The following is a 26,917-nucleotide window of genomic DNA, read 5'->3' on the forward strand; positions in this document are numbered from 1 at the left end:
CATTAGTATGAAGTATATGCCAGTAAGTCGTAATTTTAAAATAAAAATTGACCTGTTTTGGGATTTTTTTCCAAAATCGTCCATTCTCGAGAAAATGAATTTATTCCAACTTTTACGTGCTCACTGTATATTAACATAGAGGGAGCCTACCTTCCGCGCTTCCTGACGACAAGATCTCAGGGACTGGTTTGCTGCATCTCCTTCTAACACATTGTATCGAGAATCTATAATGACATTCAGTGTGAATATAGGCACGGAAGAGGAGGACAACTGTAGCAGCTTTACTATGCGTAACAGTGAAACAGCACTAATCCAAATAAAAAAGATGGTGTCGTCACTTCGCTCTGAATGACACTCTCTCTATGCTAATATTTAACTCTATGATATTTTGATATTTTGAAAATTGATCAAATTATTTTAATTTTGAATTGAAATGATTTAGAATTGAAAAAATACAACAAAACATAGAGTAAAAAAACAATATATTAGGTGAATATTGATAGAAATTTTGATGGTAATCAAATTATATAAATAAAAGTATTACATACTATGTATTTTGGCAGATCAAATAGGTAGGTTTATACCCATGATACATTAACAATTATTACGTACCTGTTGCTTTTAAAAACTATTTAAAAGTCACTACAATATTATAAACTTTTTTGTTTCTGTCCTCACAACAATAAAACTAATATATTATACATTTGTTTACCTTTACCTTTACTTCCAAACCACAGCTGCCATATCGGATAATTTTTGACATGTCATTTGAACATCCAATCAGAACAAAGTTATAATGCGCATGCGCCGGGCTGATAGGTTTTAACATATAAAAAAATCACCCTCTATCGCCGGTAAAGAAGTATAACTTCAAAAATTAATGTTTTTAATCAGTTTTCTGCAAATTACTTAAAAAGTTTTTGTTTTATCAAAACAACTTTGCTTAACAAAAATGTACCTTTTAAAAAAATCTACAAAACCGTTTTTTTTAATATTCTTTAAGACCAATAGTAATCGAGCTATACTTTATTATATGTTAGGTCCTCTTCGGAAAATGCTAAATATTGTAGTTTCAAAGTCAAAAGACGGGAAAACTATGCATTTTTCGAGGATCACTTGTTTAAACTAATTTGAAGTATTTAAAAATATCTATCTTCAGAAATAAAAAAAAGTCTAGCTCAAAATTTAGGTGGCTTATAATGAAAAGAATGTCAGACCCTATATTTTTCAGCGAAAAAGTGATCGAAAGCAAACCCCTAATCACCACCCTGATTAAAATAGTTATTGACCTTATTTCGTCTTCTTTAATTATGTATTATTAATAGGTTCTAGAAGTGTTTAACTGGTTTAGAATGATTAGTTTTTAAAAAAATGGAGTGAAAAGCAAATATCGAATTTTTGAAGTTTGGTAAAAAATTCCCTTTTCTTCAGAATAGAAAGATTGTCATCAGAGATACAAAAAATATTTAAATATAAAATTGTAGCTTATTTAATTCCCAAGAAAATATTTTTCAAAAAATTTCTCTACGGTAAAAATTGAGTGAGCTATTGACAATTAAAACTTGTAATAACATTCAAAAATCACCTTTACCAACCCATTCAAAGTCACCACTTTTGCGACTGAGGATTTTAAAAGGATTTGGTATTAATAGTCTTATAGATCTTGTAAAAACCTACAAAATTATTTTTTAAAAAACTTTCTAAGATAAAAATTAAAAAGGTTACGGTAAAAAATCAATACCTATATTTTTTTCAAAAAAAAAAAAAAAGAAATCCAATTGGAAGCATAATAATGTAAGTTAGCTTTGCTTTTAGTCATTTGACTTTCTTCTGTCATTCTTCTTTATTTATGTATTATTAATAGATTTTAAAAGTTTGACTGGCTTAGAATGATTAGTTTTTAAAAAACTAGAGTTAAAAGCGAATAAAGACTTTTTGTAGTTTGGTAAAAAATGCCATTTTCTTCAAAATAGAAAGATTAGCATAAGATATACCAAAAAATGTTGTTATATGAAATTGTAGGTTATTTAATTCCCAAGAACTTGGTTTGAAAAAAATTTTTCTACGGCAAAAATTGAGGGAATGGTAAATGAGTATATATCGAAAAACATTGATTTTTTCTATATAAAACTAACACTTTCGATAGCGAATAAATCGAAAAGTATTAATTTTATCAAAAAAATGTATAGAACATTTTTTGCTTAGAATGAATGTTTTTATCAACTTTTGTAGTCAAAATATAATAAAAAATTTCCACCCCTAAGATGGGGTGGCAACCGACCCCATGGTAAAAGCGCCTTTCAGCATCATATAGATTTTGATCCTTGAATTATCCACTACTTATTCTCAAATTTTCAAGCAAATCGATCCATTCTGTAAAAATTGCGAGGTGAAATGCTTCGGTTCCTGGACTAAGTATGTTACGAGCTTTTATGAAAAAATATGAAAATTTAATAATTTTCAGAACATCTACACTTGCTTTAGATTTTTAATTTGAAAACGACAATTGTTTAAAAACAAACCTCGAACTTTTTGCATCTGGCACTGAACTTGATTCTTTGATTACCTAATAAAATAGTTTTATCAAGCCAGCGAACAGATTTAATTTGTTAAATAAATATACACTATAAATATCGTTCTTTAATTGTATTATGTAATTTATTATACGGATTCAAAGATAAATACAATAAGGAACACACGATCAACGGAAAGTTTTTAATCCCGATGTCGTCATAGAAAATTTTAAACCTACATACAGGGTGAGTTTTTAGTGCGGGATCGGTCGATAATTCCATTACGGTATAGAATATCGAAAAAAGTTATTTAGAAAAAATGTAGCCAATTATATTTTCCACGCTTGGAAAATATGTCCATTTCTACAGGGTGATCAATAACAGCGTGGTATATCAAACATATAATTTTTTAAATAGGACACCCTATATATTTTTTCATATTTATATTCCCCTCATAAGTCTTGTTAATATAATATAGGGTTTTGCATTACTATACAGAGTATTTAACAAGTTATGACCATTTTTATTTCGAAATCCCTATGAGATTAACACCCTGTATATAAAGAAGTAATTAATAGACAATAATTTATTTTATGTAGTAAGATAAACCATATACTGTGGTTTTTAAATTAAGTCCAATTGAAATCATTGACGAATGTTTCTATACAGGGTAAACTACAAAACCAAATTACGATTATCTCTATTTTTTTAAATGGATCATCCTATATTTTATTTCTCAAAAATATTGTATTTATTATAGTCTTTCATTTTTATATAGCATTCCCTATATCTAAACTTATTACTTTCGGAGATATTTTTAGTTTTCTTCAACTTTCGGGAATACATTCAATTTTTCTAGTAGAAATAAGTTGGTATTGAATGATAATTAAACGAAATTATTTTTATTCAATAAATAACTAACACAAAATATAAACCATAGCAATATGCAATGAATGTATCAATAAATGTGATATTAAGGAATTATCATATTTCCCTAATATACAAGAATCATACAATTCCTACAAAAAAATATAGGTATCTTGTGTATAATAAAATTACAAGATTATTTTTATTTAATAAACAACTCACACAAAACATAAATCAAAACAATATACAACTAATTTAATAGTTTTTAGATTATTATATAAACAGCATTCTCAGCCAAGAAGTTATTAGTAACACATTCCTAATTGCAGGTTGTGACCCGCAGTTTTAATAATAAAATTTTCGTATTAAATTTCATTAATATGCATCATGAAATCCCTACTTTGTTAACACTCAAACTAGGTGATCTACATATAAATGTTTAAGGTGATATTGTTAGAGATTATGTGATTGGTCCACATTTTTTGAAGGTTGAGGTTTTCATACGACGGTGCTCCAGTTCTTCCAAAATTGATTTTTTTCAAGTGGGGCTATATAAAAAACCTTGTATACCAGAAGCATCCAACAACGCTTGATGATATGAAAAATAAAATAAAAGAAGCTATTAATAATATTGACTTACAAAAATGTTAGAAATGTGGCTCGGTCATTTGAATATCGGTTACAAAATTGTATAGACGTTGAAAGTGGTCATTTTCAAGATTTATTTAGACTTATATTCTTAACATCACATTAATTGGTACATTCATTAAATTTTGTTATGGTTTATTATTTTTTTGTTAGTTATTTATTAAATGAAAATATTTGTTATATTATTACATAATACTTATTTGTTAAGTTATTTATATTTATAAGAATTGAATGTATTCCTTGCAAATGAAGAAACTAAAAATATCTTAGAAACTAATAAGTTTAGGTATAGAAGATGCTATATAAAAATGAAAGAGTATCATAAATACAATATTTAAAAAAATATATAGGGTGATCTATTAAAAAAAATGAGAAAATCGGGATTTTGTTTTGTAGTTTAAAAGTGCTTATAAAAATGAATGTTCTACTAAAAAATTCTTGGCTAGAATGCTGTTGATATACCAATCTAAAAACTGTTACATCAATTGTATATTGTTTTTATTTATGTTTTGTGTAAGTTATTTATTGAATAAAAATTATCTTGTTCTATTATTATATACAATACAAAGTTTTTTGTAGGAATTTTACAATTCTTGTATATTAGGAAAATATGATAATTTCTTAATATCACATTTATTGGTATATTCACTGCATATTGCTATGGTTTACATCTTGTGTTAGTTATTTATCTGATAAAGATAATTTTGTTTAATTATCACTCAATATTAACTTATTTCTACTAGAAAAATTTAATGTATTCCCGAAATTTGAAGAAAACTAAAAATATCTCGGAAAGTAATCAGTTTAGATATAGGGAATGCTATATAAAAATGAAAGAGTATATTAAATACAATAATGTTCAAAAATAAAATATAGGGTGATCCATTTAAAAAAAAATAGAGAAAATCGTAATTTGGTTTTGTAGTTCACCCTGTATACAAATATTCGTCAATGATGTGAATTGGACTTAATTTAAAAACTACAGTATATTGTTTATCTTATTGTATAAAATAAATTATTGTCTACGAATTACTTCTTTATATACAGGGTGTTAATCTTATAGTGATTTCGAAATAAAAATGGTCATAACTTGTTAAATACTCTGTATAGTAATACAAAACCATATATTATATGAACAATAATTATGAGGGGAATATAAATATGAAAAAATATATAGGGTGTCCCATTTAAAAAATTAAATGTTTGATATACCACGCAGTTACTGATCACCCTGTAGAAATGGACATATTTTCCAAGCGTGGAGAATATCATTGCCTACATTTTTTTTAATAACTTTTCTCGATATTTTATACCTTAATGGAGTTATCGACCGATCCCGCACTAAAAACTCACCCTGTATATGTAGTAGTAATAATAAACTAGATATAGAACTCGGGGACAAAAAGTGACGCCGATTTTTTAAAGTTTAGTACTAGTTTTGACCAGTAGGTGAAACTAATAAGGGGGCAAAAAGATGTAAACATAAACATTCCTTGAGATTTCACATTTTTCCGCTGATATTTCCATCGAATTTGTGTTTCTTTTTTATTTGTGTTTTGTGAATTTTATTTGTGTTTCTTCCAATATTTTCTGCTTTTTCCCCCTTTGTACTTTCTCATATTTAGATTTCTCTCATAATCCCTGTTCGTACAATATGAAATTTCGCACCAGTATACATGGTGTTAAAAGAGTTATGACCAGTATGTTTATTTCGCTATCGCTATGAAATAAACACCTTGTATATAAAGAAGGGATATATAAATTATTATTCATTTTACATAATAAAGTGAACAACAGAAATCGGTGACGAATATTAGTAAACAAGATGAACTACAAAATAAAATTACGATTACTTCAAATTTTTTATATGTACAGCTGGTTCCTAAAAAAACTGATACGACTCTTAGTAAGATTTGATTATTTTGAGCAGTGTATGATTGGTCTGACAATATATTATATTTATTATCACAGACAAATAATAAAATAAACAAACAAACAGCCATTATTTGAGATTGAAGTTATCTGACAAATTTTAAGATTTGGCAGTGATAGTGACAGTATGTAAATAATAAGTGTTTATCCTTCAAAATATAATAAATTAAATATAATTAAACTCATATTCATTATATCACACCTCACCAAAAGCTTTTTTCAAGAACATAGTCAGCGATTTTGATATGGCTTAGAGCCAGACTACATCAAGATCGCCTATAATTCGTGCTGGTAATCGCCTTGCAGCGAGGCCAGAAACAAAAAGAAGAAGAAGAAAAAATACACTGCTCAATTTTCTACAAAATACGCAAAATACGCTAGAATCATCAGTTTGTTAAACCATTTATTGAAAATTTTTCTGAAGGTAATACATGGTCGTATCTACAATAAATGCAAGGAATACCTGGATGACACACAGTTTGGTTTCCGTAACGGGTTTGGAACGAGAGAGGCACTGTTTGGAATGAACGTACTTGCTCAAAGATGTGGAGATATAGCTGTAGACATATACTGTTGTTTTATTGACTTCCAAAAGGCATTTGATCGTGTTAAGCACTCTATATTGATCGAAGCTCTAAAAGACATTGGCTTGGACGGCAGAGATGTTTGAATAATTGCAAATTTATATTGGAATTAAACAACATCAATTTTAGTAGATGGTGTGGAATCACAGGTTCTTAATATTAAAAGAGGAGTACGGCAGGGATGCCTCTTGTCACCCCTGCTTTTCAACGTTTACTCCGAAAGAATTTTCAGAAAAGCACTTTCTGAAAAACAAGAAGGAATACTTGTGAACGGTGAAGTCATCAATAATTTGCGATATGCGGACGATACAGTACTCCCAGTTTCTACTCAAGAAGATCTGGAAGCACTACTTGATAATGTCGTTGAGAGTTGTAGGGAGGCAGGTCTGGATCTGAACATACGGAAAACCAAAATACTCGTAATAAGCAAACAACAGCATATAAAACCGTCTATATACAGGGTGTCCAGAAACTCTACCGACAAATGAAGACAGAAGATCCTTCAGATAATTTTAAGACACTTTAACCCAATTCACTTAGTCCGAAAATGCTTCCTAAGAGTGCTAGAGCTCTTTGAAGATGGCGTCTTGTAATGAGTTTTTCTTACATACCTCCAGAACGCTTCTATTTAGAAAAACAGAAATTGGCACGCGTATTTACCTTCTAGAGATAAATCTATTCCATCCATTGCGAATTTTTAGTACCGATCATAGGCGTCCGTTTTGGGTAGGGCAACGATTATTTTATCGCATAACTTTTTTGTCTTTAATTTTTAAGGATTTTTGACTCTGGATTATTAAATTGTGAGGTATTCTAGTACTAAAAGGTACTCTTTCTTTAAGTCGATAGGATACACCGTTTTCGAGAAAAACCAATCTGAAAATTTTTCGTTCTTTGAATTTAAAAAAAAAATTAAAAAAAAATTTATTTAGAAAGACCAAATCTGGTACATTTATTTATATTCCAGAGATGAATCGATTTCATTAATTGCGAATTTCTAGTACCGGTCATAGGCGCCCGTTTTGGGTAGGTCAACAGTTATTTTATAGCATAACTTTTTTGTCTTGAATTTTTAAACATCTTTGAAACTAGATTATTAGATTATGAGGTATTTAAGTACTAAAAGTTACTCTTGCTTTAAGTTAGTAAAATACATCGTTTTTTTTTGAAAATTTTTTTCAATTTTTTTCAAATTCCACAAAATGAAAAACTTTCAAATCGATTTTTCTAGAAAACGGTGTGTCCTACAGACTTAAAGCAAGAGTACCTTTTCGTGCTAGAATACCTCACAATTTAATAATCCAGTGTCAAAAATGCTTAACAGTTAAAGACAAAAAAGTTATGAAATAAAATAACCGTTACCCTACCCAAAACGGACACCTATGGCCGGTACTAGAAATTCACAATGGATGGAATCGATTCATTTCTGGAAAGTAAATATACATACCAATTTTAGTTTTTCTAAATAGAAGCGTTCTGGAGGTATTTAAGAAAAACTAATTACATGACGCCATCTTCAAAGAGCTCTAGCTCCCTTAGGAAGCATTTTCGGACTAGGTGAATTAGGTTAAATTGTCTTAAAATTACCTGAGGAATTTCCTGTCTTCGTTTGTCGGTAGAGTTTCTGGACACCCTGTATGTAAATAATACCAAACTTGAGCAAGTTAATAAAATCGTTTACCTTGGACAGCAATTAAATTGTAACGCAGAAAGTCACGGCAAAATTAGATCTAGGATAGAGCAGGTTAGAGCCGCTTTTAGAAGGATGTCCAAGGTGATATGTAACAGAGACCTAAAATTGGCATTGAGGATCCGCCTACTTCGCTAATACGTGTTCTCGGTCTTACTTTATGGTGTCGAGTTCTGGACTGTGAATAAAATCGATCTAAATCGCCTTGAGGCTTTCGAATTGTGGTGCTATAGAAGAATTTTAAAAGTTTCCTGGATGAAGAAGATTCGAAACTCCACAATACTAGAACGTCTCAGCAAGACTACTGAGATCATAAAAAGCATCAAGCAGAGAAAGCTGGAGTATTTCGGACATGTAATGAGAGGTCCCAAATATAGGTTTCTACAAAATATCATGCAAGGAAAAATAGCAGGCAAACGCAGTCCAGGACGAAGAAGAACCTCATGGTTGAAGAACTTGCGAGATTGGTATGGTGTTGATACAAGCATGTTATTTAGGGTGGCATTGAATAAAATTAAGATAGCTATGATGGTAACCAACGTTCTGAAAGGACATGGTACATGAAGAAGAAGAATCAGACCCAAGAGATAGATATAGGGATTGGTCTAGGTTGAGCAGCATATGGCAGATTGAAAGACATACTCAGGAGTGAAATTCCGTTAAGCCTTAAAAGGAAATGATACAATCAATGTGTTCTTCTAGTCATTACGTGCAGAGCAAAAGCTCTGCAAACACTAAGAAATAAAAATATAAATAACAAGGCTCCTGAGAGCAGATTAAATATAGAAAATATGGAAGATAGACACCAAACTTTAAGAAGAGCTGGAGTATCTTATGCTCAAGTAGCACAACCAGAAACTGAAAATAATACAGACACAGTAACTGAAATGCTGCAAAAAATAATGGAGAAAATGAGCAAACAAGAAGAATTTAACAAAAAAGTACTTGAAAGGCTGGACAGACTTGAAAATATCAGAAGCCGATCATAATAAGACTATAATGCCCCCGGACCTTAGGATACTCCAATGGAATACAAATGGACTCTTACAACACCAGCAAGAGTTATTAGTAACCCTGCAAACACAAAAAATAGACATATGCCTAATTGCAGAAACACATCTAACTAGACAATCATTTATTAAGCTGCAAGGTTATCAAATCTATCATGCCATACATCCACAAAATTCAGCCAGAGGCGGAGCTGCTGTCGCTGTTAAAAATAGTATTCTCCACTGGGAACGTGAAAAAATTGAAACCGAAGAAATACAATGTGCCTCTATCAGTGTTAAAACTAAGAAATACACACTTAACATTGCAGCTGCATATTTCCCTCCTAGACATAACCTCAAAAGAGAAGACTATGCTAACTTCTTGTCAACCTTGGGTGAAAAATACATAATTGGCGCAGACTTTAATGCAAAAAATACCTGTTGGGGCTCCAGACTCTCAACACCTAAAGGTAAAGAATTGCAGCATGTTGTGACCGGACACAATTGTAGATGGCACTCTACTGGGAAACCCACTTACTGGCCAAGTGATGCAAACAGAATCCCAGACCTCCTAGATTGTTTCATATCCAGAGGTGTAGCAACAAATTTTATAAAAGTAGAGGATGTAGAGGAGCTTATATCTGACCACTCTCCAATTCTACTAACAATTAGTGAGCAAATTGTTACCACTGAAATAAAACCCGCGTTGACCAATGAGTTTACGGACTGGGTAAACTTCCAATCAGAAATTAATGAGAAAATTGAGTTCAATGGATTTATTCAAACGACAGAACAATTGGAACAAGAAACCGAGCTATTTATGATAAAGCATCAGGCATAAAGCAGTCATCCAGCAGGCAGCGTGGAACAACACACCTATAATCCAAAGAAAAACAGTAGGAAACAATTACCCCAAAGAAATTAGAGACTTGATACAGGAAAAAAGAAAGGCTCGGAAGATATGGCAAAGAACTCGAATTACAGAAAATAAAAATAAGCTTAATAGGCTCACACAACAGCTGCAAAGGGAAATCTCGAAAATTAAAAACGAATCAATCAATAAATACCTGAGAGAACTAACTGATGATGAATGCACCGATTACTCCCTTTGGAAGGCAGCCAAAAAGATAAATAAGCCAGTTCAGCATGTACCTCCTCTACGAAAAGAAAACAGAACATGGGCAAGAAATCCCAAAGAGAAAGTGGATGCGTTCGCTGATTATTTAGAAAACATATTTCAGCCAAACCCTGGGGAAACTCATGTAGACGATGAACCAGTAGCTTTTGATTCTGTTAACATACAACTGACTACTACAAAAGAAGTTCAAAAATTAATCAAAAACATCAATACAAAAAAAGCGCCTGGGTTTGACCTGATCAATGGTGAGATATTAAAAAAATTACCTAGAAAAGCCATAGTAAAGCTTACTACACTAATAAATGCATCCTTTAGGCTTAGATATGTTCCCATCCTTTGGAAAACTGCAGAGGTTATAATGATACCAAAAGTAGGACAAGATAACCATGAATTAACATCATACAGGCCAATCTCCTTACAATCCATAATCTCAAAGGTGTTTGAAAAATTACTACTACGAAGAATGAACCATATAATTGAACAAAAAATATTATTCCAATTCATCAATTTGGATTTCGTGATAAACACTCCACAATTGACCAGATCCATCGAATAGTAACTGAAATAGAAAAAGCACTGGAAGGGGACAAAATTTGTTCGGCAGTATTCCTGGATATCGCAAAAGCATTTGACAAAGTATGGCACGACGGTCTGTTAATGAAGCTAAAGAAAATATTTCCTATGCAACTCGTTGAAATATTGAAGTCATACCTACACCAGCGAACATTTAGAGTTAAAATGGAAAACGAGTACTCTGAGTTAAAGCAAATAAATGCAGGGGTTCCACAAGGTAGCGTTCTTGGACCAATACTATACCTTTTGTACACATCTGACATTCCGGAGAGGGAAAACATCCAACTGGCCACATTTGCTGATGATACAGCAGTCATGACAATAGGAGCAACTATAGAGGAATCTACGATTAACTTACAAAATGCAATTAATGGCATAGAAGGCTGGTCCAAAAAATGGCGTATAAAGTTTAATTAACACAAGTCAGTTCATATTACCTTCACTAACAAGAAAATCAATAATCTTCCAATTATCCTAAACAACAACGTTGTTCCTAATAAAAAAACATCGAAATACCTGGGTTTAAATCTCGACGTCAAACTAAAATGGAAGGAGCACGTTAAAAAGAAAACTGAACAGATGAAGATAAAGTACAAAAATATGTATTGGCTAATAGGTAGGTACTCTCAACTTTCCATCCAGAACAAAGTACTAATTTACAAACAGCTATTGAAACCGGTGTGGACCTATGGCCTACAATTATGGGGCTGTACCAAAAAAAGTAATTACCGAAATTTAGAAACGCCCCAGAACCGAATATTAAGGAATATTGTATGTGCTCCTTGGTATGTTCGGAACGACGATTTGCGTAGAGATCTTAAAATCGAATCTATTCCAAATGAAATTAAGAAAGTCGCCAGGAGACATGAAGACAGTCTCCATAAGCATCCCAACCATGAAGCACTTCAGCTTCTTGTCAACGAACCCCAGATGCGAAGGCTCAAGAGGACTAAACCGTTCGAGCTCGTGTAATGTGTGAAGTTGTGCCGGGCTTAGTTAGTGTTGTGATTTGTATTGTAGCCACAACAAATACGTGAGCAATTAGTGAAAAGCAGAGTCAGTGCTGTGCTGTGTAGCCACAACAAAGAAGTGGACATTTCATGTAAAAAAAAGCTAGGATGGACCAGGTGACATCTAGTTTACAAACATTTTTTAGGGAAATTAGGCTAAAGAAAAAATACTGATTAATCTTGTAGATTAGGTGTATTTATATTGTTTAAATAAAAAAAAATAAAAAAAAAACGTGCGGAGCTGAAACACTAACATTAACCAAAGCAAGGGTGTAAAGCTTAAAATAGCACAGCAGGAAATGAAAAGATCCATACTAGGAATAAGACTTGTGGATCGAGTGAGAAATTTAAAAATTAGGCAAAGAACGGGTGTGCAAGATATCAGAAAGAATTACCAGATTAAAATGGAGTTTCGCCTGACATATAGTGAGAGTGCAGAATGACATGTGGACAAAAAGACTATTAGAATGGAGACCTCGCATGGACAAGAAAAGTAGAGGCAGACCACCAACACGCTGGACAGACAACATAAAAAGAATAGATGCTAGATGGATGCAATTAACACAAGATCGAACTTCCTGGAGACGTGCTGAGGCTTATGTTCTGCAGTGGACAAGAGAAGAAGCTGGATGATGATGATGTTGTCGAATTAATATCTTTTATATAGTATATACTAATCCTTTATACACAAGCTCGTTTATAAATATTTAAAAATATTTTTACTTTGTCCAAACCGGAAATAATTACTTTCATTTCCAACCAGTATATTTCTAATAAAGCTATAACTTCGGCTATAAATGCCGCCGTTTATGAGTAACTCTACTCCACTATTTTAAAAGGAGATTACTTGTTTGATGCCTTTCTTCCGTGAAGCGAACTTTAATCAAAATCGCCCAAACAAAAGAATCAAGCCAGATTAAAAATATCCTCTAGCAGTAAACAATGCAATGAATATAAAAATTTGAGCTGGTATTGCAACCGGCAGAGGCTCATATTTCAAACAATATGTAATCTTAAAGTGTTGAAAAAATCAAAGGGCCGCTAATTACCAAATAAACGTACATGTATCGTAAATGTTCAAAACAAAAGTTTATACAGGGTGAGTCATAACTAGGGAGCGGATTTTATGCTAAATGCATATTGCATGCATATTTCGCATATTTGAACACTTTACTAAATTTTGCATATTTTTAAAGAAACATGCATATTTTGTGCATATTTAAAAACATTTAAGTAAAAAAAAAATTAATTTTTTAATTCGACACAAAATATTTCCCCGCACAGGCTGTCGTATCTATTAATTCGAGAACTACCTGAAGAGAGACGGTTCATTCACTGCCTTTTCATTTTTTCTTAGAAAATACCCGATCTTTACACAAAGTACTTATAGTGCTTATAGAACGCCGTTATAAAATGATTGTAGGATGTTAAAATGATGAAGGATGGTTTACCGGGAAATCCGAATTTTATTTACTTTTATTATATTTAGTACAATTTGTATCCCAATTTAGTAGGTACCTATAATTCTGGTGATTCTTTTAAATCCCCTATTGTTAAGAGAATTTACACATTTAACCATAGATTTTGGAGTGTAAAAATATCACGACTAAAAATGACTGTAAAATCTGTTCAAAATCACTTACCTATAAACCTTAAAAAAAATCTTTTTTAAATAATGGTTGTGTTTTTCTCTCTTCCTTCTCAATCTACAGAGTGAGCTTTATGTATGGAACGCCTCAATTATTTTGAAAACAGCTTATACGAATTTTATAGATTTTGGTATGTAAGGATCTTGTGATGTGAACGATGTTATGGTGGTATTTACATTGCTGTCAGAGCTTCCGTTTTTCTTGAAATATAATAAATTTCTTTACTTCAAATAGATCACCCTGTATATGTTTCTTCTTTTGAAGTCCTTAGGAAATATTAATTATTTTTATGTAGTGTTCCCTATAAATCAATGCCATAATTTTGAGATAGACTCGTTTAATTTGAATAATCTTCAATAATGTATATCCTAATAAAATAGTAACAAACTCTAGTGTCAATAAACTACTAAAAAGTTTAACAGAAACTGGTGCAGTAAAATATTCATCTAAATTATAGCGCAGACAGCAGCTGAAAACAATTTTATGTTAGTGGTATGTCAATATTTGAGTAGTAAAAAAATTAGGAATTTTAGATAACTAGTAATAGGAGGGCAGCCCAAGTGGGGATTTTTGCAGTTACTCGAGCGCGTCAGATTATCACATGGGGAGAAACCTTGTACCCTGTAAATGTACCTCTACCATATATTGGTTCTTAATACAGGGGAGTTCGTTAAGGGAAGTCCGAAAAAAAATTTATCCTTAGAAAAACTAGAAATCGTCAGATTAAGATAAGGCAAGTTAAGTACCGGGTGTCCCAATAAGAATGGCTCTCGGCCATATCTCAGGAACCGTTTATAGTAGAGCTTTGAAATAAAAAATTTTATAACAAAAGTTGCCTCAGGAAAAGCCTGGAAATTATTTTCATAATTGTGGGACCACCGCTAGAGGGCGTAATTGAATATCAAAAATTAAAAAATCTAAATTTTACAAAATTTTCCTAATGAAGGGGCACTGGAAATCCGATCGTCGTATTCTTCATAAAATTCTACGCATATTTGATTTGACAAGTTTAGGTCTACCTTTGGAAATAAGAGGTGGGGGTGAGTGGGAACCTTGTTATGAAAAACTGGCTGTGAGTCCGGTTCTGCTTAATCAAATTTTGCAAGCTTAGTCTTGTTGAAGACAGATCTTTTTCGTCAATGTAAAAGTTATGATTTCGAACCAACTTACTGAGTAATATGCCAGCTAGAAGGCGTTATTTAGTTTTTTTCAGAAATCTAGTGTTCCTTGGAAAATATTAAATACAAACATGCATTTTTAATACCATATTACAAAATTAGACAAAATTAGCAACAGAATAGCGAAAACCGCATGTTAATACCTTTTTTCTATCTCGAGATATCTTACAAAACGTGTAAATTTAAAAACATAACTGTTACTGTCACCGGTAAACGAAATAATTCATTAAAAGTAGTGTGCTATGGAAACAACAAAGAAACATTTTCCAGCTGTCAACGTATATTAGGTCTTTTCAACGCTTCTCGTTTGTTTCGAGCCTCGTTCATATCTCGTATATTAATATTATACACGGATTATACGGCATATGACAGAGGCTCGAAACAAATGAGAAGCGTTGAAAAGCCCTATTACAAAGAAATAAAAACAACTATTTAGTGATGACATAAACGTTCAAATTTTTGCCCATCATTTTCGTTGCAAACATTTACTCTTTCAAGAGTAGATTGAACAGCAGTCTCAATTTCTGCTCTCGATATGCTTTGAATGGCGTTTAGTATTTCTGGATAATGTATTCTAGAGTAGTGTATGATGGGCAACAATTTGAATATTTAGGTCGTCACTAAGTAGTTCTTTTTGTTCTGTGTTATATTTAATTTTAATAGTATTGTTTCTCTTTATGTTGTTGTTTTAATTAATTATATTTTTATGCGTTGACATCTGGAAAATGTTATTTTGTTTTTTTCCACAGCACACTACTTTTCATTAACTTAGTTTACCGGTGATAGTAACAGTTATGTATAAAATTTACACGTTTCTCGAGATATCTTGAGATAGACAAAAGGTATCGACATGCGGTTTTCGCTATTCTATTGCTAATTTAATCTAATTTTATAAAGTATGATTAAAAATGCATACTTGTATTTAATATTTTCCAAAGAAAACTAGATTTCTGAAAAAAATTAAATAACGCCTCCCAGCTGGCTTATTACTTATTAGGATGGTTCAAAATTATCACGTTTACATTGAAGAAAAAGATCTGTCTTCAACAAGACCCAGTTTTCAAAATTTGATTTAGCAGAACCGGACTTACAGCCATTTTTTCATAACAAGGTTCCCACTCACCCCCACCTCTTATTTGCAAAGGTAGAGTTAAACTTGTTAAATCAAATATGTGCAGAATTTGATGAAGAATACAATAATCGGATTTCCAGTGCCCCTTCATTGGGAAAATTTTGTAAAATTTAGATTTTTTTATTTTTGATATTCAATTACGCCCTCTAGCGGTGGACCCACAATTATGAAAATAATTTCCAGGCTTTTCCTGAGGCAACTTTTGTTATAAAATTTTTTATTTCAAAGCTCTACTATAAACCGTTCCTGAGATATGGCCGAGAGCCATTCTTATTGGGACACCCGGTACATGCAGAACAGTGTATATATTTCAAAAATCTGACGGTTTGATCAAAAAAGCAAAAAAGCAAAAGAGCAAAAAGCGGAAAAAGCTGAAATTTTTCGATTTTCTCGCAATTTTTTCAATGTTCCGGCAAGAAATTTTGTCCGCAAACCATATTATTCGGATTCAGCAGCCCAAAATCCATATTATAATGAAAGAAATCAGAACTACCCCAAAACTTTCCCACTATCGAGCTCGTAGAGTACAAATTGACTGAATCAGATGTTATAATACAATTGAAAATATGACGGCGTGCGCTGTTTTGTTGAGAAGTGTATTGAGAAATAATTGATTAGTCCAATATTATATAAACCAAATGTGTTAATTAAATACAGGGAAGTTCAATAACGATAGTCCAAGTAATCAAGCTTAAAATAGGACAAAACCTCGCAATTTTTACAGAATGGATCGAGTTGCTTGAAAATTTGAGAATAAGTAGTGGATAGTCCAAGGATCAAAATCTATATGAGGCTGAAAGGCGCTTTTACCATGTGGGTGGTTGCCACCCCATCTCGGGGGTGGAAATTTTTCATTTTATTTTGACCACAAAATTTGGTAAAAACATTCATTCTAAGTAAAAAACGTTCCAAAATTTTTTTTGATAAAATTAATAGTTTTTGATTTATTCGCTATCGAAAGTGTTAGTTTTATATCGAAAAAATCAATGCTTTCTGCTAATAACTCAAAAAGTTTTCGTTTTATCAAAACAACTTTGCTTAACAAAAATGTACATTTTGAATAAATAAACAAAACAGTTTTTTTAATTTTTTTAAGTCCAACAGTAATCGAGCTATACTTTTTTATATGTTAGTTCTTCTTCGTCAAATGCCAAATATTGCAGTTTTAAAGTCAAAAGACGGGAAAACTATGCAATTTTCGAGGATAACTTGTTTAAACTAATTTAAAGTATTTAAAAATATCTATCTCCAGAAATAAAAAAGAGTATCTAGCTCAAAAAGTAAGTGACTAATAATAAAAAGAATATCAGTCCCCATTTTATTCAGCGAAAAAGTGATCGGAAACTTCCCCCTACTCACCACCCTACTTAAAACTATTCATTGACCTTATTTTGTCTTCTTTATTTATATATTTAATCTAGAGGTTTGACCGGCTTAGAATGATTAGTTTTTAAACAAATGGAGTTAAAAGCGAATAACAAATTTTTGTAGTTTGGTAACAAATGCCCTTTTCTTCAGAATAGAAAGATTAGCATCAGATATACGAAAAAATATTTAAATACAAAATTGTAGCTTATTTAATTTCCAAGCACTTGGTTTACAAGAATTTTGTCTACGGCAAAAGTTGCGTAAGCTATTGACAATTAAAACTTGTAATAACATGCAAAAACCACCTTTACCAACCCTTTCAAAGTCACCTCTTTTTGCGACTGAGGATTTTAAAAGGATTTAATGTTAACAGCCTTATAGATCTTGTAAAAACCTACAAAATTCTTTTTGCCAAACTTTCTAGAATAAAAAATAAAAAAGTTACGGTTAAAAAATCAATATATTTTTTTTCAAAAAAGAAAGAGGAGAAATCCAATTGAAAGCATAATAATGTAAGTTAGCGGTGTTTTTAGTCATTAGCCTTATTTATTCTTCTTTATTTATGTATTATATATTAATAGATTCTAAAAATTTTGACTGGCTTAGAATGATTCGTTTTTAAAAAACCGGAGTTAAAAGCGAATAACGAATTTTTGTAGTTTGGTAAAAAATGCCATTTTCTTCAGAATAGAAAGACTAGCATCAGAGATATGAAAAAATGTTTAAATATGAAATTGTATGTTATTTAATTTCCAAGAACTTGGTTTGAAAAAATTTTTTCTACGGTAAAAATTGAGTGAATCGTAAATGAGTATAATATCGAAAAACATTGATTTTTTCGATATAAAACTAACACTTCGATAGAGAATAAATCGAAAACTATTAATTTTATCAAAAAAATGTATAGAACATTTTTTGCTTAAAATAAGTGTTTTTACCAACTTCTGCGGTCAAAATATAATAAAAAATTTCCACCCCCATGGTAAAAGCGCATTTCGGCATCATATAGATTTTGATCCTTGAACTATCCACTACTTATTGTAACATTTTCAAGCAAATCAATTCATTCTGTAAAAATTGCGAGGTGAAAAGCTTCGGTTCCTGGACTACGAAGAAAATTAAATTATGTGATAAATGTAATATTTAACATATGTGTTACAAATGCCATCCTTTTATCAGAAAAAACTTACATAGACATGACTATCTGTTGTTTATTCTATTATCGCGCTAAGTGTTAAGCGATAAGTCCGCTAAAAATTAACTACATTTCGCAATAAATCTGTTTATATGTGGATTTGTTAAATACAATATGGTATAATGTATATAAATAGCAGCTTTAATAAAACACATAATCTTATATTTGGAAATTTAATACTTTTATCTTATTTTTTGTTAAAATGTTTGAAATATTTTGTAAACATAATCACCAAACAACTTATTTGTGCTTATTTGCTCTGAACTTATTGCCATGTAGCATTTAAACGTTGTTTCAAATAATCAAAGAGCATCTCTCTCTCTCTCTCCCTCTCTCTCTCTCTCTCTCTCTCTCTCTCTCTCTCTCTCTCTCTCTCTCTCTCTCTCTCTCTCTCTCTCTCTCTCTCTCTCTCTCTCTCTCGTCAGTCTCTATCCCTGTCTCAGATCTCTGTCTTTGGTCAATTCTTTTAACTCATGCATTATGTCTTTTGCATGTTCCTGCAATTTGGTAGATCCATCTTGTTGGGTATCTTCTTCATGATCTTCGGCCTTCTACCTTTTCTTGGATAGCAGGTCTTTCCTTGTGTTTGGTCTAATGACATGTCCAAAGTAAGGGTCATTCCATTTCAAATCACTCAATTTTGGAGCAAAAAAAATTTTGGACCTCCGATTTGTCTGAAAATTGGTATATAGCTTCTGCGGGACGTACAAATAAGATATTAAAGGTCAAAAATTCTTCTTCTTCTTTTTTTCTCAAAATGCCATTTTATGCGATTTTACAGTGATTTGGTGTTTATTTATACAAATTTGCATTTTCTATCGTAAAGTATCAATGAAAAACATAATATTTTAATAGAAAGGACTCAAAAATGTCATTATATGGCATTATAACAAGTTACTTTGATTCAAAACAAGCTTTTGATCAAATTTTATAGTGTAGAAACGTTAAAATACCGCTTTTTACATTTTTCTCCATTCCCAAAATACATCATAATCGATTTGGCTGAAAATTTGCCCACAGATAGACAAAACATAGGACTTTAAGTCGTGAGAAGGATTTGAATTATATTACAATACCAGAAAAGTTACATGCAATATTATAGTCAAAAATATAGGCGTCTACTGTAAGTAAAATTAACTCGAAAATATCAACCTCACGACAAAAATTGTTAAAAAGAAATTGTAATAATTGTAAATACGATTTATTTGGAACAATTTCAGTTCCTACCATTTTTGTCGAAAAGTTAAAAATGGCGGAGATATTGAGCCAAACAGGTTCTCCTTTAAAATCAAGATGGCGGCTAACGTAACGGAGGAGTTCATTCGTGATTTTAAATTTAGGCTACTATTGACTCCCTTAAAGATCTGAAAAATAAAATTTTGGGCAGCTCGGCATTCAAGGTCAAATGCTATCCCGACTGGACTAATATATACTTTTGAGTCTGATATTACTGCATGTAACTTTTTTGGTATTGTAATATAATTCAATTCCTTCTAACCACATAAAGTTCTATCTTTTGGATATCTGTGGGCAAATTTTCAGCCACATCGATGATGAGGTATTTTGGGAATGGAGGAAAATGTAAAAAACGGTATTTTAACGTTTTTTACACTATAAAATTTGATCAAAAACTTGTTTTAATTCAAAATAACTTGTTATAATGCCATATAATGACATTTTTGAGTCCTTTCTATTAAAATATTATGTTTTTCATTGATACTTTACGACAGAAAATGCAAATTTGTTTAAATAAACACCAAATCACTGTAAAATCGCATAAAATCACATTTTGAGAAAAAAAGAAGAAGAAGATTTTTTGACCTTAAATATCTTATTTTTACGTCCCGCAGAAGCTATATACCAATTTTCAGACAAATCGGAGATCCAAAATTTTTTGCCTGAGTGATTTGACATGAAATGTACCCTTAATTGTTTGAGGTAAACTATGCTGGAAAACTGCTTGCTGGCCTTTAGCTCATTTAAAATTGAATTGTTTGTCCTGTGGTGAGTCCACGGAATTCGTAACATTCTTCTCCAACAGAACAATTCAGTGGCATCTATGTGTCGTCACATATACACATCCCTGTGTTTCTACTGATAATATTAAGCAGTTGATAAACTTATTTTTAACTGTTGTTTTTTTACTTACTGTAAAACCAATGATATTTTAAGTTTTGGGGTAAGAGGAAGGGTCGGCTAATAAATTATTAATAATATAGGAATATTAACAAAATCATAAATTTTATCGGTCAGACGGCTCAGTGGGTAGAGGCGCACTCGATCGACAAATCTAGCGGATATACGATCGAGGTTCGAGTCCCAGCCCGGTCATTTGAAAAATAAAAAGACCAACGTCGTAGTATAAAATTTTATATAGAATCTACGACTTGGTCTGGAATAAACTGGTGTCTGATCGGCCTATGGAGGAGCGGTATGGCAAGGGATAAGGGCTTGCGGCTTGGTGATACTCCTCCATAGATCCCTACCGAAGGGCGTTGACGCCTAAAAACGATGTATATCTGTATATACATATATACAGGGTACCGAGAAAATATGGAAACACGGTAATTTCTCGGAAACCGGTAAAACGATTTTTATAAATTTTGGTGGGTAGGGGTGTCCTAATGCGGCCGATATTATAGTGGTAATTACATTGTTGTCAAATCTTCCGTTTTTCTGGAAATCTAATTAACTTTTTTTTTAATGGAACACCCTATATATTTTTTCGTTTTGAAGTCCTTAAGAAATACTGATTATTTTGCATGTTATGTTCCCTATACCTAAATGCCATAATTTCCGAGTTATTGCTATATTTATTAAAAAAAAAATTAACAAATTTATAAAAATCAATTTTTTCGGCACAGATAGACATTATTTTAGGTTTTATATTATGGATCATTGGGAACAAAAAGGTATTTTGTAATTTTCCTCAGAAGTTAATAGTTTCCGAGTTATAAACAATTTAAAACTGAAAAAAATCGAAAAATGACGATTTTCAAGGTTCAAAAAAAGTAAAAAAATCATTTTTAAAATGAATTTTTTCTGTAAGAATTTTTGGCATATTTTATTCTAAAACATTGTTTTTTTAATTGTTAATAAAGCTCATATGGGAGGACGGGCTATCGGGCTGCATTAACAACTAAAAATAATGTTTTAGAATGAAATAAGGCCAAATCACTTATCGGCTCTGAGAAAATAAGGTTTGAACTTGAATTTAGGCACTTCATAGTGTCAAAAATAATATTTTTTACTTATGTTTTTGAACCCAGGTTTATGTTTTTTGATTAACTTTTGAGGAAAATTACAGAAGACCTTTTTTGTTCCCAATGACCCAAATAATCTAAAATCACATCACCCGGTCCAAAAAAATAAATTTGTATAATTTGTTAATTTTTTTTAAATGCAGCAATAACTCCGAAATTATGGCATTTAGGTATAGGGAACATAACATAAAAAACAATAGTATTTCTTAAGGACTTCAAAACGCAAAAAATATACAGGGTGTTCCATTTAAAATAAGAAAGTGCATTAGATTTCCAGAAAAACGGAAGATTTGACAACAGTGTAATTACCACTATAAAATCGGCCATATTAGAATACCCTTACCCACCAAAATTTATAACAATCGTTCAAGCGGTTTCCGAGAAATTACCGTGTTTCCATACTTACTCGCTACCCTGTATATACATAAATAATTATATGAACAAAAAATATTTAAGGGCGTAGACACAAAATTTCACGCCAATATGTTTTAAATGCATTCATTTTTTTTTCGAATTCTCCGAATACTACTAAGTATTTTTGAAAAATTTAAACGCAGAATTAAAGATTACATTATTACCGAGGGCTGAAAGTCCCTTAGAATAACCGAAAATTTCTTTTGAATGAAATATTTGCAATTAAAAATCACACTGAATTTTTTCTTTTTTTACCCCTGTAACTTATTAAAATAAACATCATAGAAGTTTTTAGGGGCTTCCGGCCCTCGGTAATAATGCAATCTTTCATTCTGTGTTTAAATTTTTCAAAAATACTTATTAGTATTTTCATGATTCGAAAAAATGAATACATTTAAAACACATTGGCGCGAAATTTTGCGCCTACTCCCTTAAAAGAAAACTAATGGTTGGGTTTTATCGTATTCTAACCAGTATTCAAGAACCCGGTTAACTTCGGAGCACTATAAAACCCAGATAAATTAATGAAATTAAACAAATTTTATTTTTAGGTGAAATCCTTTGCACCACTTTCCAATATGGCGGCCGAGGGACATGGGTGTCCTCCGGCCGACACGAACTTGAACTTAAACTTATACCAACCCCCATTACATACCAAAAAAATAAATTTACGTTCTGTGTAAAATGCAACCCTGTAACTTTTCAGTGGACTAATTGCAATTTAATGACAATTTTCGGCTTTCGAAAGCCTTAATTTTTAATAATCTGATATTGTCCTTTTCATGATCATTTTTCAGTGCGTCACAAATGATAGGAAAAAGGGTAAGTCCGTGATAATACACATTTATGACATTTATTCTAACATGACATTTTAGTTAAATCTGACAGTTGTCACATTTTATTTTCAATTTAGAATAAAAACAAATCAAATGTGTTTCTTGCATTTATAAAATGGTATTTTCTTTGATTTGTATAGTCTTATAAATTATACAGATTATATTTGTAATATTATTATCTAATTAAAAAAAATTATTTTTTTTAATTATGACGCCATCTATCGACAACTAGAATAATCACAGAACTAGAAGTAATCACCGACGTGCCTTTTTTTCTGTCATATACAATTGAATACGTTAGAAAGAAATCGAAAAACTGTGACGCACTGAAAGATGATCATGAGAAAAAGAATATCTAACAAAATCGTTTAGAAGTTCTAAATATACACTTCATTTATTTGCTTAATAAAATACCTACCTGATTATACATAATATTATAGTACAAGTAATGTAGCTTAAAATAGGACAAAACCTCGCAATTTTTACAGAATGGATCGATTTGCTTGAAAATTTGAGAATAAGTTGTTGGATAGTCCAAGGATCAAAATCTATATCATGCCGAAAGGCGCTTTTACCATGGGGGTGGTTGCCACCCCATCTCGGGGGTGGAAATTTTTTATTGTATTTTGACTGCAAAAGTTGGTAAAAACATTCATTTAAACAAAAAATGTTCTATACTTTTTTTGATAAAATTAATAATTTTCGATTTATTCCCTATCGAAAGTGTTAGTTTTATATCGAAAAAATTAATGTTTTTAATAAGTTTTCTGCTAATAACTCCAAAACTTTTTGTTTTATCAAAACAACTTTACTTAACAAAAACGTACCTTTTGAAAATATAAACAAAACTGTTTTTTTAAATTTTCTTTAAGACCAATAGTAACCAACTTTATTATATGTTAGCTCTTCTTCGTCAAATGCTAAATATTGTAGTTTCAAAGTCAAAAGACGGGAATACTATGCATTTTTCGAGGATAACTTGTTCAAACGAAATTAAAATATTTAAAAATATCTATCTCCAGAAATAAAAAAACAGTCTCTAGCTCAAAAATTAAGTGACTTATAATGAAAGTAATGTCAGTCCCTATTTTTTTCAGCGAAAAGGTGATCGGAAGCAACACCCTAATCACCACCCTAATTAAAATTAGTCATTGATCGTATTTGGTCTTCTTTATTTATATATTATTAATAGGTTTTAGAAGTTTGACCGGCTTAGAATGATTAGTTTTTAAAAAAATGGAGTGAAAAGCGAATAACGAATTTTTGTAGTTTGAAAAAAAATGGCCTTTTCTTCAGAATAGAAAGATTAGCGTCAGAAAAAGATTACGAAAAAATGTTTCAAAATGATATTGTAGCTTATTTAATTTCGAAGAACATGGTTTGCAAAAATTTTTTCTATGGTAAAAATTGAGTGAGCTATTGAAAATTAAAACTTGTAATAACATGCAAAAACCACCTTTATCAATCCTTTCAAAGTCACCTCTTTTTGCGACTGAAAATTTTAAAAATATTTAATATTAATGGTCTTATAGATCTTGTAAAAACCTATAAATTCTTTTTTACCAAATTTACAAGATAAAAAATAAAAAAGTTACGGTTAAAATATCAATATATTTTTTGGAAAAAAAAAGGAGAAATCTAATTGGAAGCCTAATAATGTAAGTTAGCGGTGTTTTTAGTCATATTGGCCTCATTCATTTTTCTTTATTTATATATTATTAATAGATTCTAGAAGTTTGACTGGCTTACAATGAATAGTTTTTTAAAAACCGGAGTTAACAGCGAATAACGAATTTTTGTAGTTTGGTAAAAAATGCCATTTTTTCCAGAATAGAAGGATTAGCATCAGAGATATGAAAAATGTTTAAATATGAAATTGTTGGTTATTTAATTCCCAAGAACTTGGTCTGAAAAAATTTTTTCTACGGCAAAAATTGAGTGAATCGTAAATGAGTATATATCGAAAAACATTGATTTTTTCGATATAAAACTAGCACTTTCGATAGCGATTTTTTTTTGAATGCAGCTTTTTACCAACTTTTGCGGTCAAAATGTAATAAAAAATTTCCACCCCCCATAGTAAAAGCGCCTTTCGGCATCATATAGATTTTGATCCTTGGACTATCCACTACTTATTCTCAAATGTTCAAGCAAATCGATCCATTCTGTAAAAATTGCGAGGTGAAAAGCTTCGGTTCCTGGACTAATAGATCGATACGACAGTGTTTTAATTCATCAAGGTGTTTTAACGAAAACATATAATTTTCGGCATCAAAAAAATAATATAGTAATAACACTTTAAACGAGTTTTGCCGGCCTTGCTACATAATATATAGAAAAACTATTTAAAAAATATTTATAGTGGAGACCAGATAATTATGATAATACAAATATTAATAGAAGCTTTTTAAGAATAATTTACTTGCAAATTATTATTTGCAATGTTATCTATTAAAATTATATTCAAAGCTAAATATAGCCTGCCGAATTATTTTGATAGACAGTGGATATAGTACAGCTTAAAAATAATTATCCCAATAATATAATTGGAAGAATATCAAGTATGTTATGTATAAAGTACAGCGTCTTACATACATAAATATATAAGTTAACTTACATATTGATAGGAGAGAAAACGTTTAGTTGCATCGCATCATCTTCTTTACTAAAATTACATCAATTATTGGAATCCTTGCAAGACTTGAGCTTGCTTTAAGATTTTTATCCATATTTGTTCATTATGTACCCTTCTTTACCTTTTTTATCTTCCGTCACTGTTGTCAGCCAAATTCTTCTATATCTTCTTCTCCTTTTCAGTCTCGTCTGACTGTTACATTTCCATATTTCGTTATCTGTTCTTTTTCGCCGCCTTCCGTTGTATTTAATTCCTCCATCAGCTATACAGCATATTATCTAAAGGGACTGAAAGATTGAAGATTAAACCTTTTTGTCTCTGAGTACCATGAGCCACAGATGGATTTGGCAACATCTTTATGTCTGTGCCATTAACCGAGGCAATGTCATCTATAGGAGGCTCTACGAAATTGTTGCATTTAAGGAATTTGACCCCCTCATTTTCTTTCATCTTAATGATTTCATCAACGTAGAATTTAGATTGGCCCCTAGTTCCCCTGATTAGCCCCTAAGACAGAATGGTCTAAAGCAGGAGGAGGAAACAACTCTGAATACTGATAAGGCTCAACAGTAAACAAATCTATTTTCATATCCTCGTCCATGTCTACATATTGAACATCTTCATCGTCATCCTCTGATGAATCAACGTCCCTTCTTTGTGCAGATTTTTTTGTACTTAGCTTCAAACAACCTCTTTTTTGCCGACCTCTTCATGGAAAGTGGAACCGGCTTCTTCTATTCTACAATGGCTTTCATTTCTAGAGTGCTCATAGCTATCATACTCTTGCATTTCTTCCTCAACTTTCGATCATTTTTTCGTTCTTCTGCTTTTGGATAACCACGAAAATCTGCAACAGAAAAGAAAGCTTGACTTGGATCAACGGCACTGATTTCTTCATGATTTGAAGCGGCTCATGCTCATACATGTATGAGAGAACCATTGGGTCACTCACTTGGCACACTATAACCATGTGTCTTGGATGGTTGATGATCCACATTGCCAGCAGGCGGTTGATCAGTCACATAATTCTACAAAAATTTGCTTTGGTAAAAATATCTCGATCAAATGGATGTATCCCACTTTTTTGGAATCCTGAAATTATATTGGAAGGCGTCATGCTTTTCTGATGAGCTGGATTCACGAAGAATGCTGTATTATGCTGTATTTTATTATTTATTCTTCTTTCGGTGAGATATTAGTTCCCCCTAACTGAGATACTAATATCTTTTACGTGGCCTTCCTTGGGGCTTCCATATCTGGATTACTTTTACAGCTCGACTATCTGGCATTCTTTCTAAGTGAC

The 26,917-nt window shown here is 31.4% G+C and overlaps 1 protein-coding gene across 4 annotated transcripts in view; it reads left to right on the forward strand.

Annotated features, from left to right (window-relative positions):
• Nucleotides 1–26,917, forward strand: part of LOC114324838 (protein singed wings 2) — a 98,007-nt gene that overhangs the window by 25,591 nt on the left and 45,499 nt on the right. The gene's annotated exons all lie outside the window — the stretch shown is intronic.

Source organism: Diabrotica virgifera, chromosome 5, assembly GCF_917563875.1.
Source record: "Diabrotica virgifera virgifera chromosome 5, PGI_DIABVI_V3a".
In the NCBI taxonomy this organism is placed as follows: Eukaryota; Metazoa; Arthropoda; class Insecta; order Coleoptera; family Chrysomelidae; genus Diabrotica; species Diabrotica virgifera.